General features: G+C 41.1%; 1 long non-coding RNA gene across 2 annotated transcripts in view; it reads left to right on the top strand.

Annotated features, from left to right (window-relative positions):
* LOC148045107 (uncharacterized) overlaps positions 1 to 14,908 on the top strand; it is a 52,724-nt gene that overhangs the window by 18,920 nt on the left and 18,896 nt on the right. The window contains exons 3-4 of one of the 2 annotated variants that reach the window (XR_015697054.1): positions 3,546 to 3,758; positions 3,936 to 3,988. The exons of the other annotated variant lie outside the window; for it this stretch is intronic. This is a non-coding gene — a long non-coding RNA (uncharacterized LOC148045107). The remainder of the gene's footprint in view (positions 1 to 3,545; positions 3,759 to 3,935; positions 3,989 to 14,908) is intronic. 2 annotated transcript variants of the gene reach the window in all.

Below are 14,908 nucleotides of genomic sequence, written 5' to 3' on the forward strand. Positions count from 1 at the left end.
ATCAGGCTCCCAAAGAGCTGGGCACAGCCTCATGGGCGAATGGCTGTGTTGCGCTGTTGCAGCAGCGCAACACAACAGCCATGAAGCGATCACGCTCACGAGCAGCCACCCAGCAAACCCCCTTTGCAGCCAGGCACAGCACCATTCACTGACCTAGGGTTATCGCCAAGCCGCGTGAGCGCCTGTTCGCCGCCGCCCAGGTCCCACGGCTTGGTGCCTTCCAAATTCCATTGAATGGCGCTCTGCATGGCTGGAGAGGGGGGTTGTGCGAGCGGCTGTTCCGCTCTCACTCACCGGCCTCCCAGCCTCACGATGCATGGCCCAGCTCTCATTACGGAGCCAGATCACCTCTACCACCGCCGCCATCCCAGCATGGATTTTTCCGCAGCTTCCAACCCGAGTCTTTTGGCAGTGGCCGCTCTGGGCACATACTCTATAGTTGTGGGCCAGCTGCCTGCAGAGCGTACAACCATAGAACGTGCACCCAGAGCGGTCACTGCTGAAAGACTTCAGCTGGGCCCAGCGCTGCTCACCAACCTAGTGGTATCCCAAAGGCATCAAGCAACACAATCACCTTTGCCTCCCCCCAGAGCGGCGCTCTGCCTGGTGGAGGTGGGGGGGTTGTCCAGGGGGCTTATATGTGGGGTGGGGCTTATATTTTTGCCCACCATAAAAATGTGGCATGGCTGTATTATGAGGACATGCCGTAACATGGGAGTGAAGTAAATAAGATTTGGAGTGATCTATATGTACTAATTTAAGGGGGGGTGATGGCGTAGTGGTTAAGATGCTGGACGTTGACTGGAAAATCTGGCAGTCTGAGACCTAAGCACGACCTGATGGAGCTCCCTTTGCCTCAGTTCCTGCCAACCTAGCAGTTCAAAAGCATGCAAATGCAGGTCGATAAATAGGTATCACTTTGGTGGGAAGGTAACAGCATTACTTTTCTTGTGAGAGTCATAAAGCCTTAAAATTGGATGATCAACATCCATATAGGAAGATATATAATCAAAGATACAATGATAGTGTCATATTCGGTTCCACCACAAAATCGCGGAGGACAAAATCGCGCTCAATGAAAGCGCGCATTTGACGTCATCACAGCGCGACGAAAACATCGCGCTGTGATCGAAAAATGTAAAAATAAAGCTAAAACCTTCCCCTAACCCCCCCAAACCTAACCCTAAACCTAACCCTAAACCTAACCCTTAACCTAACCCTAAATCTAACCCTAAACCTAACCGTTAACGTAACGAAAAACCTAACGCTAACCCTTAACCTAACGCTAAACCTAACGCTAACGCTGTAAACCTGACCCTAACCCTTAACCTAACCCTAACCCTAACCCTAACCCTTAACCTAACCCTTACCTTTATGTGAATCGGCTTGCTTTAATTTTAATTTTATTTCAATTTTTAATTTTTTTCGTCGCGCTGTGATGACGTCACATGCGCGCTTTCGTCGAGCGCGATTTTGTCCTCCGCGCTTTTGACGGGTCACGGTCATATTCATAGCATTACACAAGAATTTTATAACTATGAGCATGTTTCCCAAACTCACAGGGGCTTTGCATGGTATTTTATTTCTTAATAAATGGAACTTTTAGTGAGTTTGGCATGGTACACCGTTTGAGAACCACTAAGGTTCCATGAACCAAGAAAATTTGGGAACTTCTGTCCTATGGCCTTTCCCCACTTGTGCCTAAGCACAGGATTAACATGCCTTGGCAAACACTTTCCTACCACATCCCCCTCTCATCTCATCCAGTTCGACACTAGCCAAAGGTAGCCACAAAGAATATAAAACCTGGTCAGCTTTTTCTCCTGTTACCTTGCAAGAACATCAAGGAACATAAAAGGAACAGAGACAAAAAAAAGTTTTCTGCCAACTCAAAGAGTGCTTCAGGTCAGCAGTGGGGAAGTCCCAAATAGTATTTTTTTTAAAAAAAGATTCATCTTTCAGTAGTATTTAAAAGATGTTCCAATGTTATAGACAAGAAACTGAAGTTAGATCCAAGGCCTGAATTTTGAAGCTTTTAGAAACAAGTATTTATAGTTTCACTCCACACAACTTTTGTTAAAAGGAGAAGCAGTGCCAGTTAGGGGTGTTAGCTGTTCAGAAAAGACACAGAAGAGGTGGTGATTAACTGAAACTTGCTTTTATTTGCAACAGTCCTTTTACAATTCAGGACCAATGTTTGGAAGGGAGGCCTGGCCAGCATCCTGAAGCTTCAGTTCCCTTCAGAACTGAAGGGATAAAGAGGAAAAAGAGAATGCCAACCTAAGCTTAAAGTCTTTTATAGGTGGTTTCCGAAGATTATATTAATCAGCAGAGGAGTCAGAGTCTGAAGCCCATCTTCTGCTGCAGAGAGAAATTGGAAGAGTTTTCACAGTAGCAGGTTCCAGAAGAGAAGCCCTTGAAGGCTCTGAGAAGCAAAATAAAACAAAAGTTCTTCTAGCAATTAGCTAACCCGCTATGCTTCTGCTGCCATCTTGGCTGTTACCCAATGAGACTCAGTTCGCCCTCCGACTTTGTAGAAGCTGTAGCTGTAGTCATTAGCTAGCTTGTCAGTCAAAATTCTTGTTACCCCTTAATTATTAGAGTTGAGTCATGCTCCAGAGGGATCTGCTGCCTCATGAACTTCACTGTTCAAACCAGAGAGTTTGTCTCCTGGTGGTTGATGCAGCTTGTCATTTTTGTCATGTGTTCATGCCAAAGTGCAGGGAAGTTGTACAGGCCCATATGTGCTAATTGCTGACATTTGTTCTTACCCACAGGAACTGGGCAAAGGTTATACAGACGAAAGATGCTTGAAAGATATTTTATCAACGGAAACAAATGGTGCAACGTAGACATTTAATGATTTCCATTAACTTTGTAGTTCCATGGAAGCTGAACTTCCATGGAAGCAAAAAAAAAATAAAAAAAAAATCTCCAAACAATGAGAATTTGATAAATAGCAAAGTTAAATTTAAAACAATTTTAGATATTTTGACCTTTAAGGACAGTTTGGGCATTAGAAAAAGGTGACATGTTTCTTCAGCCTATTGAAGGGGCAGGGGGATTTTCCTCTCATAAAATCATTATCACCTATGATAGTTACAGTAATTTAGTGTAGTGGTCAAGTTGTTAAATTGGACCAGAGTGACCTAAATTCAGCTCAGCTCTTTGCTATAGAAACTTATTTTACTTATCCCAAACTCTAATAAGCGAAAGAAAGATGGAATTACAATTCTACCCTATTTGATACTATTGTATCAAATATCAGTGATCAGTATGAATGTGTTATTATTTTGTGCCCATATTAATCTTGGAAACTGAAGAACACTCTGGTACACACAGCAGTTATGAAGTAGTAGAACTAGAAACATACATGTTGAAGTCTACATGTTGAAGTCTACATGTTGAAGTTGACTGGATAAGTGATCAAGGCCAGAGGTGGTATTCAGCAGATTCTGACTAGTTCTGGACAATTGGTAGTGGAAATTTTGAGTAGTTCAGAGAACCTCTAACTGGCCTCTTCCCTATCTATTCTCTGCCTCCAGAGTCCCAGCTGATTGGGAAGGAATGGAGATTTTACAGTATCCTTCCCCTGGAGGGGGATGGGAATGAAGATTTTACAGTAATCTTCCACTGCCACACCCACCAAGCCACGCCCACCAACCCATGCCATGCCCACCAAGTCACACCTACAGAACCAGTAGTAAAAAATTTTGAATTCCACCACTGGTCAAGGCTTTCATCTTGGCCCCTACAAGGTGGGTTATCAGACCAAATATCTATGTTTATGATGCAGAATGTACAATATATTTTTTTAAATCAGTGAAGTTACAACAATTTTTACAAATATAAATTAATTGTAATAAAATAAAGAAGTCTTGGGGTTCCCAAATTCAAAATAGTCTGAATCACCTTGATGGTTTCTCTATCTACAGATAAGCAGCATAGACCCTGCAGGAATTATAAACACATGGTGGAACACTTAAAGGTATGGCCGAATCCAAAACGCCTATTAAACAAAAATCTGATAGTTTATTGGAACTTCTTTACAAGTCGTTGGTGAAATGTGATTTCCAAAGTAAAAAAGTTAATGATTGTAGGATCAAATCAATGCAGAATTTGAACTGAACAATTGATATGCAACTGAGAATATCAATGGAAGAAAAATGTCAGTTTTACAGTTAATATTACATTTAGAGAAAATAGCTATAAAATATTCTGCCTGTGGTACATTACTCCAGTTTTAGTTGCCAAAACAGAGCATTATTTTTCTAAACATCATTTTGTTCACATTTGATGCTAATGTTGGGCACAACATTTCTGGAAAATGATTCATACTAGAAAAACAGATTATAAAAGTCTTTTTTTCTTTTCAGCTCATTATTTTTTACTGAATATGATTATATCTGCCTCCAAAATACACAGAATGAGATTTGCACATGTAATTAATAGCTGCTAGGATATAATGTGCCTGTTATTGGAAATCACAACTAATTCCTTTCATTGAGGAATGGCAAATTAATGTATGGGTATGTGTACACATCAATATCAAAACTTGCTTCATGCTTACAAAACAAATGGGATACAGAATTTATGTCAATATGAAAAGCATGTTGAGATTATAATAGTAGAAAAAGTTTTGTTTACATCCAAAGTTTGGCCATAATCCTATTATATAACTATAGTTTTTAAGCTTTTATTTTTCCTTTTTTTCTAATTTCCTTTTTTTCTCAATCCGAAATAAGATGTATTTTTTCTTATTTTTTCAATAAACAATTTATATAAAATTATACTGGTTATAAGGGATGTGGTGGCTCAGTGTCTAAGACGCTGAGCTTGTCGATCAAAAAGGTTGGCAGTTCAGCAGTTCAAATCCCTAGCACCGCATAAAGGAGTGAGCTCCCGTTACTTGTCACAGTTTCTGCCAAACTAGCAGTTCAAAAGCATGTAAAAATTCAAGTAGAAAAATAAGGACCACCTTTGGTGGGAAGGTAACAGCATTCCTGCACCTTCGGCGTTTAGTCATGCCGGTCACATGACCACCGAGACATCTTCGGACAGTGCTAGCTCTTTGGCTTTGAAACGGAGATGAGCACTGCTCCCTAGAGTCTAGCACATATGTGTTACTAGCTAGCACATATGTGTAGGGGAACCTTTACCTTTACCTATACTGGTTATATTTTAATATGTAGATTTTATTATCTTTTCAATTTTTTTCTTGCTAATTTTACAGTTTTGTAAACCTCCTCTTTATTTGCAACCTGCTCTTTCTATTTTTTCCAAGTTCTTTTTCTGATTGTACAATAATTATAAAGCTATCAAATGATAATTAAACTAATAATAAAGAACAAAACAAAACAAAAATTCTTTTATCATGCAACGTAGAAAATACCATATTATTCTGTCAGGAATGGAAAAAAATGATCAAAGAATCACATATAATCACCAAAAGTTTGATTGCGATCCTTGGAAGTTCTGTGACAATGATTACAAGAAACAGCTCTGTTGTCTGATATTTTAAGACAGAGCTCATGCCCCGCAACCTGTAATATATGCCCTAAAATAATCCTAACATAATTAAAATAAAATTTAAAAATCACTAATAATTTCATCCTAAAACCCAGGAAAAATGGAAAATTCAGATTTTGCCTGATTGTCTGATGACGTCTGATTCATTGTACCTGATCATTTGTCCACAAGTCCCTCAAAAGTCTAACACTTCTCTGTCAAAAGGTTACCCAGCCTAATTACTGTCTGTGTGCAAGTGTATACATGCATAGGCACATACCTCTGGAAGTAGCAATGCTTAATTACACAGCCCTAAACTAATTTGAATGCTACCAACTCTAATATATCAGTCAATAAAATAAGCTGTATTCCTCATATTTAGCATGCTAACATCATAGTTAATTGGATTCTGATAGCATTACATGCCTTCCTTACCGATAAGCTGAAATTAATCAGAAAGAGAAAAATAATTCTAGCTATAACTGACTTTTAGCTTCCCTGATTGTCTCTAATTAAAGTTAATTCAGATAGCAATATCCTGGTTGGATGTGGTAGCATTAGAGCAGCCACTACAACTATTAGTGACCCTCTGATAGGCTCTTAGAATAGATGCTTCCAAGGCAAAGTGATTAGCGTCAAAATTAAGACACTGTCAGCCTCTGTTTTGCTGCTTGCTTTTCGGCTGCCATTGAAACGGGGAGGAAGGGCATGGTATTTGAGTGAGGGAAATAATCTGTACAGGAGGACTGTTAATTGGGAGTTGTTCTCACCATTCGTTTGCGCATATGGAAGGAGGGAAATTTCCCGCCAAGGCCAACTGTCCGGCATACCAACCTGTTGATGATTTTTGGAGATGTCTCCCACCTGACAGCTGTGGAGATATATGATTGGACTTTGGACTGGGGTGCCAAGGGGAGGGGAATGAATCATATATTGATATCTAAATGCTTCTGCGCCTTTTTGCTCAGATCCAGCTTTGCTTAGCTTCTCATTACTTATAATCAGTAAAAGTACTCTTAATTCTGCAAAATGGAGTTGAGTGGTTTCTTTCTTAGTTATTAAGTGACAGACACAACCCCTATTGTCACTGAGACCTTTAAAACCCTGAGTGTGTTTATGTAAATGTCCCACTGAGCTGAGTTTTCATTTAGCCTGTTTTTAAAGTGTTTGATAAACTAGATTCAATCGCTCATTGAATGAGTCAGAGATTAATTATAATCACTGTGTGAGCTAAATCTGATTAGAGCAAGCCAACCCTGATTATTCATATATTTCTCCACATCTTATCTAGCGTCTTCAGAATTCGTATACGCACCTTGTCAAAATGACACAGACATTGATGCCTTTGAAGATATCTTGAACCTTTGGCACTTATTGCTCAGAATATTTGATATGGCTTCAGAAATGATTTGAAAGAAATGCCTGAGACCTCACTTGGACACCACATTTCTGCTATTCATTAAAGTCTTTCTTTCTGTGCAGTCCTGGGGAGAATGTTGCTGTTAATATTTGCTATGTGCATAGATATTCTATTTTTTGTTTTCATTTCATTTGGACATTACAAAACGTAGCTTCTCATTTGGTGTCGCTTCTCAGTAGCAGCAGTGAGAGATGGCTAAGTCTATAGCTGTGATGGCGAACCTATGGCATGTGTGCCAGAGGTGGCATGCAGAGCCCTCTCTGTGGACATGCGTTCCATTGCCAGCTGCTCTTCTGGTTTCCACCACCCACATTCACACAGCCAGCTGGTCTTCATGGGTGCCAAAACACCAGAAAACACCCTGAAAATGCCCCCAAAACAGGACATTTTGGAGGCATTTTCCAGGCTGCTTTCAGGCCTTTTCTAGGCCATTTTTCGGGCCGTTTTCAGGCTATTTTTTGGTCCAGAAAACAGCCTGAAAATATCCCAAAAAACTGCCAAAAAACAGGCATGCTCATAGCAGCCAGCTGGTCTTCGGATTTCTGGTGCTCTGGTGTTCTGGTGCATGCGGGAAGACCATCTGGCCAGCATGCATGCATGTGCCGGAAACCTGAAAACCAGCTGGCTGGCATGTGCATGCGCACCGACCAGCGGGACTTCGGGTTTCTGGCGCTCCAACATGCGCACATGCACACCCATTCCGGTTTGGGCACTCGGTGCCAAAACAGTTCACCATCACTGGTCTATAGGTTGGTCCATAGATACTTTTGCTTCAACCCATATTTCTGAATGCCAAGCTAGAATTTTTAGAGTTGGACTCTTCCAATTCAAATCCTGCCCAATTCTTCAAACCATCCCAGACAAATGACTGTCAAATCTTTTCTTGAAAACTTCCAGGGATGGAGCACCACACCTTTAGACAGCAAGCTGTTTCACTGCTTATTAGCTCTAGGAGTCAGGAAATTCTTCCTCATTTCAAGTTCAGACCGCCCTCTATAAAGCTTCCACACTTTGGTTCTTTTTTTTTTTATTAGCAGATTTTTTAAATTATTTTTTCCTTTCTACAACACCTTACAGTCATTATATCAACATTGTTATGTCCTCATACCTGTACATGTATATAATATTTCACTTCTATATTTACACGCCTTTATACACAGTTCTATATATATTTATATATATTGTTTTTCGGCTTAATTAATTTTATTCTTGTTTTGCAGCCATTTGTACCAATTGTTCCAAATTTCATGATATTCCGACTCTTCTTTATCTTTTAATTTCAGTGTTAATTTGTCCATCTCTGCACAATCCAAAGTTTTTTTAATCACTAATTCGTCCGAGGGAGTATTATTTTGTTTCCAGCATTGGGCAAATGCTATTCTAGCTGTAGTTAGCAGATGTGTTAATATGTACTTAATTTTATTTGTATATTTCTCTTTGATTATTCCCAGTAGAAAGATTTCGGGTTTGTATTTTATCTGTTCTCCTGTAATTTCTTGCACCCATTTCCAAATTTTTGTCCAATATTTTTGTGTTTCCGGGCAGGTCCACCATATGTGATAAAAAGTCCCTTGCACTTTTTTATGCTTCCAGCAGGTCGGCTTCATGTTTGGGTACATTTTAGCCAATCTTTTTGGTGGTAAATGCCAACGATAAAACATTTTGTACATATTTTCTTTAAGTGCTGCTGAGTGTTAGTTTATAATTTGTGTTTCAAATTCTTTCCTAATCCACTAGATCTATGTTGTAACCAAAATTTTTGGCCCACGCTATCATGCAGTCTTTAACTTTTTCTTCTTCTAATGTTACTTCTAATAAATATTTGTAAATTTTCATTATGAATTTATTTTCCGGGCCAATTAAAATTTTATCTATTTGTTGAAATTCTGTGTATATTCCATATTCTTTTACATCTCTTTTGTATCTCGATTGTAGTTGGAGATATGGCCACCAATCTATATTTATATTTTGCTCTTTTAATTCTGGATTTGTTTTCAAATTCCCTTGGCTGTCTAAAATTTCACTATATCTAACCATTTTTGATAGATCTAGTGTATTGGGATGTGTCATGGCTTCTATTGTGGAAAGCCATGTCAGTATTTTCATGTAATGTTTTTCTCTTAATTTTATTCCAGACCTGTATCAGTGCATCTCTAATATAGTGTCTGTGAAAGTATTTTTGTTTCTTTTTACCCTCTTCCTATAGGAAAAAATGCCATCCCGTTTGCAAATCGTGTCCGTCTAATGTTAGTATTCTTTTATTTTTTTAAATGTATCCAATCCCTGATCCATGTTAGTGCTGTTGCTTTGTAATAAAGCTCCCAGTCAGGGAATCCCATACCACCTCTGCTTCTGCCATCCTGTAGAGCTTTCAACTTTATCCTGGCTTTCTTCCCTTGCCATATAAATTTTAATATAATCTTATTCAAGTCAGTAAAAAAAAAAATCCTAATTTTATGGGGATTGTTTGAAATAGGTATAATAGTCTGGGTAGTACATTCATTTTTATCGCTGCTATTTTCCCTAATAATGATAGTTGTAGTTTCCCCCATAATTCTAGATCTTTTTTTATTTGTTGCAATAATTTTGTATAATTATTTTCTTTTATAGTTGAGCACTTGCAGTTAGCCATATTCCAAGATATTTAACTTTCTTTGTCACTTGCAGGTCTATTATTCTTTCTAATTCTTAGTTTTGTTCTTTCTTCAAATTTTTAGTTATCATTTTAGTCTTTTCTCTATTAATATTTAACCCTGTTACATCTCCATATTTTCCTAATTGTCGCATTAAGCTATTTCCTGTTTCTAGCGGGTGTTCTATAATGAATACCAAATCATCTGCAAATATTCAGAAGGAGGAGTCCCCCTCGTAGAGATGTGCCCAGACGGGTTTCAGGTGCTTCATCAGCCGAGAGCTCAGGGAAGGGGTGGCGGTGTGGCTATTGTAATCCGGGAGTCTTTAGTACCTCGTAGGATCCCTGCTCCGGAGCTTGTCGGGTGTGAGTCCCTACTGGTGACGCTGGACCTCAAGGGTCAAGTGGGTTTGCTGCTTACGTACCTGCCTCCCAACTGCGTTGCAGCAGCCCTCCCCTCGCTCCTCGAGTCAGTAGCCGAGCTGGCAGTTGAGTTCCCTAGGCTTATGGTTCTGGGGGACTTCAATTTGCCTTCGCTCGGTGAACACTCTGATGGAGCGCAGGAGTTCATGGCTTCCATGACAGCCATGGGCTTGACCCAAGTAATTCGAGGCCCAACTCACTCAGCGGGTCACACGCTCGACCTCGTATTTCTTTCGGAGCAGTGGAGTTATGATCTTGGTCTGAGGGGAAATGAGATCATTCCCCTGTCGTGGTCAGACCACTGCCTACTGAGGCTAGACTTCCGGAGGCCAAACCCCCACCGTAGGGAGGAGGAACCGACCAGGTGGTTCCGCCCCAGGCGACTTATGGACCCAGTAAGGTTCCAGACGGAGCTTGGGGTTATTCCAGATACTCTCGCCCACAGTTCGGTGGAGACTCTTGCTGCTGCCTGGCACTCGGCAGCATCGGAGTCTCTGAACCGGATTGCGCCACTACGGCCCCTCCGGGTCAGCGGCCCACGGAGGTCTCCTTGGTTCACCGAGGAGCTCCGTGAGATAAAGCGCCGGAGGAGACGCCTAGAGCACCTGTGGAGGTCTGATAGGTCCGAGTCGAGCCGGGCACTGTTGACAGCTTGCACCAAGGAGTATATTCGGGCTCTAAGAACAGCCAAAAGATCATACATTGCCTCCTTGGTAGCGTCCGCCGAGTCCCGCCCAGCCGCCCTGTTCAGGATAACCCGCTCCCTCCTAAATAGGAGGGAGACGGAGAACCCCTTGCAGGGTAAGGCTGAGGAGTTTGTACAGTTCTTGGCGGACAAAGTTGCTCGGTTTCGATCGGACCTGGACTCCACTCTTGCAGACCCAGCCGAGACACAGGGGAATGATCTGGCAGACCATCTCTGGGTTGAGTTTCAGGATGTTGCCTCCGGGGATGTGGACAAGGCTATGCGAGCTGTGAGTGCCTCCACCTGTATACTGGACCCGTGTCCCTCCTGGCTGGTTGCCAACAGCAGTGAGGTGACACGAGGCTGGATCCAGGCGGTTGTTACCACCTCTCTTCGGGAGGGGCATCTCCCCACCGCGCTGAAGGCGGCGGTGGTGAGACCCCTCCTGAAGAAACCGTCCTTGGATCCAGCAATTCTTAACAACTATCGTCCAGTCTCCAACCTCCCCTTTGTGGGGAAGGTTGTTGAGAAGGTGGTGGCCTTCCAGCTTCAGCGTACCTTGGAGGAAGCTAACTATCTTGACCCCTTCCAGTCTGGCTTCAGGCCCGGCTACAGCACAGAAACCGCTTTGGTCGCATTGACCGATGATCTCTGGAGAGCCAGAGATGGAGGCTATGCCTCCATCCTGGTTCTCCTTGACCTCTCAGCGGCTTTCGATACCATCGACCATGGTATCCTTCTGCGACGACTGCGGGAGGTGGGGGTGGGCGGCACTGTTTTGCAGTGGTTCTCCTCCTACCTCTCGGACAGGTCGCAGTCGGTGTTGGTGGGGGGGCAGAGATCGTCCCCAAGGCCCCTTACTTGTGGTGTGCCGCAGGGTTCGGTCTTATCCCCCCTACTATTTAACATATACATGAAACCGCTGGGCGAGATCATTCGAAGGCACGGGATAAAATACCACCAATATGCGGACGATACACAGTTGTATCTGTCCGCCCCGTGCCAACTCAATGAAGCGGTGGAAGTGATGAACCGGGGCCTTGAGGCTGTTAAAGACTGGATGAGAGCTAACAAACTGGTACTCAACCCGGAAAAGACCGAGTGGCTGTTGTGTTTTCCTCCCAAAAATTTGGCTAATGTTCCATCAATCAGGCTGGGGGGACAAAATTTACACCCCTCAGACAGGGTCCGCAACTTGGGAGTCCTCCTGGACCCACAGCTGAGTTTCGACCATCATTTGTCAGCTGTGACCAGGGGGGCATTTGCTCAGGTTCGCCTGATGCGCCAGTTGCGGCCCTACCTGAACCGGGAGGCCCTCACAACAGTCACTCGAGCCCTTGTGATCTCTAGGCTGGAATACTGCAACGTGCTCTACATGGGGCTGCCCTTGAAGAGCATCCGGCGACTTCAGCTAGTCCAGAATGCGGCCGCGCGAGTGATCGTGGGCGCACCACGGTTCGCCCACATAACACCGATCCTCCGCGAGCTGCGCTGGCTACCTGTTGGTCTCCGGGTGCACTTCAAGGTCCTACTTACCACTTACAAAGCGCTCCATGGTAGTGGATCTGGCTATTTGAGAGACCGCCTTCTGCCAATTACCTCCCTGCGTCCCATCAGATCGCACAGGGTAGGCCTCCTCCGAATTCCATCCGCCAGTCAGTGCCGACTGGCGACTACGCGGAGGAGAGCCTTCTCAGTTGCAGCTCCGACGCTATGGAACAATCTCCCCGTGGAGATTCGCACCCTCACCACAGCCCAGGCCTTCCGCACGGCCCTCAAGATCTGGCTATCCCGTCAGGCCTGGGGATAAAAAATCTAGTTTGTCCCCTCCCGAATGATGAATGAATGTTGTGCTCCATTTTTAAAATTATGTATTGTCTTATGTTTTTTGTCTTGTACCCCCTTTCCCGCGTTTTGTAAGCCGCCCTGAGTCCCCTCAGGGAAAAGGGCGGCCTATAAATTATAATAAATACGAAATACGAAATACGAAAGGTCTGAATTTTATACTCCTCTTTTTTAATTTTACAGTAGTTCCTCTTATCTCCAAATTTTGTCTAATTCTTATTAAAAGACTTTCAAGCATCAGGATAAAGAGCAGATAGTGGGCAACCCTGCCTTACTCCTTTCATTATTTTAAAGGTCTCTGTACTTTCCCCATTTAATAATATATTTGCCCTTTGAGTGGAGTATATTGTTTCTATTAATCTTTCAAATTGGTCCCCTAATTTCATATTCTTAATTTGTTGTATCATGAATTCCCAATTTAAATTGTCAAATGCCTTCTGTGCATCCACAAAGACAAGTGCCACTTGTTTCTCTGGATGCGCCTAATAGTACTCTAAAATATTTGCTATTATTCTAGTGTTATTCCTGATTTGTCTTGTTGGGAGAAATCCATTTTGGTCTGGATGTATATAGTCATTTAATAGTTTTTTCAATCTCTCCGCTATTATTGTTGTGAATATTTTATAGTCGGCATTTAACAACGAGATTGGCCTATAGTTTTGAATCTGTTTTTTATCTGCACCTTCTTTAAATATTAATGTAATATATGCTTCCCTCCATGAATCTGGTATTTTTGCTTTCATCAGTGCCTCATTATACATCTCCAACATCAAGGGTTCTATCAATTCATTCAATTCATCTATTATTTTGTACCATTCTGCTGGGAATCCATCTGGGCCTGGCGTTTTATTATTTTTCTGTTTCTGAATCGCCTATTTCAATTCTAGTTTTGTTATTTTTTTTGACAACATTTCTTTCATATCTTCTGTTATTTACGGGGTTTCTTCTCCATTTAGATATTCTTTTATTTGTTTTCCATCTACTTGTTCCCCTTTATACAGATTCTCAAAGTACTTTTATGCAATCTTTTTCTTCCCTTCTATTGTATGTTGTATTCATCAGTTTCCTCTTGAAGTTGATATATTAATCTTTTTTCTCTTTCTTTTCTCAATCTATATGACAGCCACCTCCCCAGTTTATTTGCTTGCTCAAAGAAGTTTTGTTTTGTTAGTTTTAGGCCCTTTAACATTTCTTCCTGGTCTAATATATTTAATGTATGTTTTGGTAACATCCAATCCTTTCTAATTTTGTCACTTTGTGGCTTATTTTGTAATTCTATTTCTAAATTTTTAATTTCCTCCTCTAATATCTTCTGTTGTGCCCATTTCTCTTTGTTTCTTTTTGCTGAATACACTATAATAATTCCACGGGAATAAGCTTTCATGGTGTCCCATAAATTTTGTATAGATGTCTGTTCTTTTGTGTTTTCCTTAAGGAATAACTCCAATTTGTTTCTACATTTTTGAATAAATTATTTTTCTTTTAATATTTGCAGATTTAACATCCAGATTCGTCTAGTTTTTTTTCCCCCTTTCCAGATTATTTTAATGGGGTTGTGATCTGCACAAGTATTTGGTAATATTTCAATTGTATGTATTTCTGCCCCAATTTCCCCATTCATCCATGCCATATCAATCCGTGACCAAGATTGGTGTGGGTTGGAATAAAAAGTAAATTGTTTTTTTTTTCTGGTTCCATTTTTCTCCAAATATCTATCAAGTTTAGCTCATCCATTATCTCAAAACAGGTTGTTGGTAATACTTTTTTTATTTTTAGTTTTTTTGTCACTTACGTAATCTTTTTTGCTGTCTACTATGGCATTATAATCTCCTATTATGCAGATATTCCTCACTCCAATTTCTTTGATTTTTTTCATGTATTTTTTAATAAAAGTCCTTCTGATTTTCATTTGGGGCGTATATTGCTACCAGTAGTATTGATTTTTGATTTATCCATATCTCATCATTAATATTCTTCCCTTTGAGTCTGCATAAATTAAATTTGTCTTTATCCCATCTTTAACATATATCTCTATCCCTTTTCTGTTTTCTTCTGCTGATGCTGCATATAATTTTCCTAATTTAAGACATTCCAGGTATTTTGTATCTTGTTTTTTAATGTGTGTTTCCTGTAAGCATATTATATATGCCTTTTGTTTTGTTAATTTTGCCCAGATATGCTTTCTTTTTGTTGGCGAATTTAAACCGTTAATATTTACTGACAATAATTGAATTTCTTCTTCCATCCATCTTCCTAATTCTCTACTTGTCTTTGTTTTTTATTAACTCTAGTTTCTTTTTTGGCTCCTTGTTTTTGGTCTCACTTCCTCCTCTCTCTGTTGTTCTTCCTCTTCCCTACTACTTTCTCCCTGTTCTCCTTCCATTATTCTCTGTTG

The sequence above is a fragment of the Thamnophis sirtalis genome, unplaced genomic scaffold (assembly GCF_051295495.1).
Source record: "Thamnophis sirtalis isolate CommonGarterSnake01/CBP01778 unplaced genomic scaffold, rThaSir2_p1.2 scaffold_6, whole genome shotgun sequence".
NCBI classification, from domain to species: domain Eukaryota; kingdom Metazoa; phylum Chordata; class Lepidosauria; order Squamata; family Natricidae; genus Thamnophis; species Thamnophis sirtalis.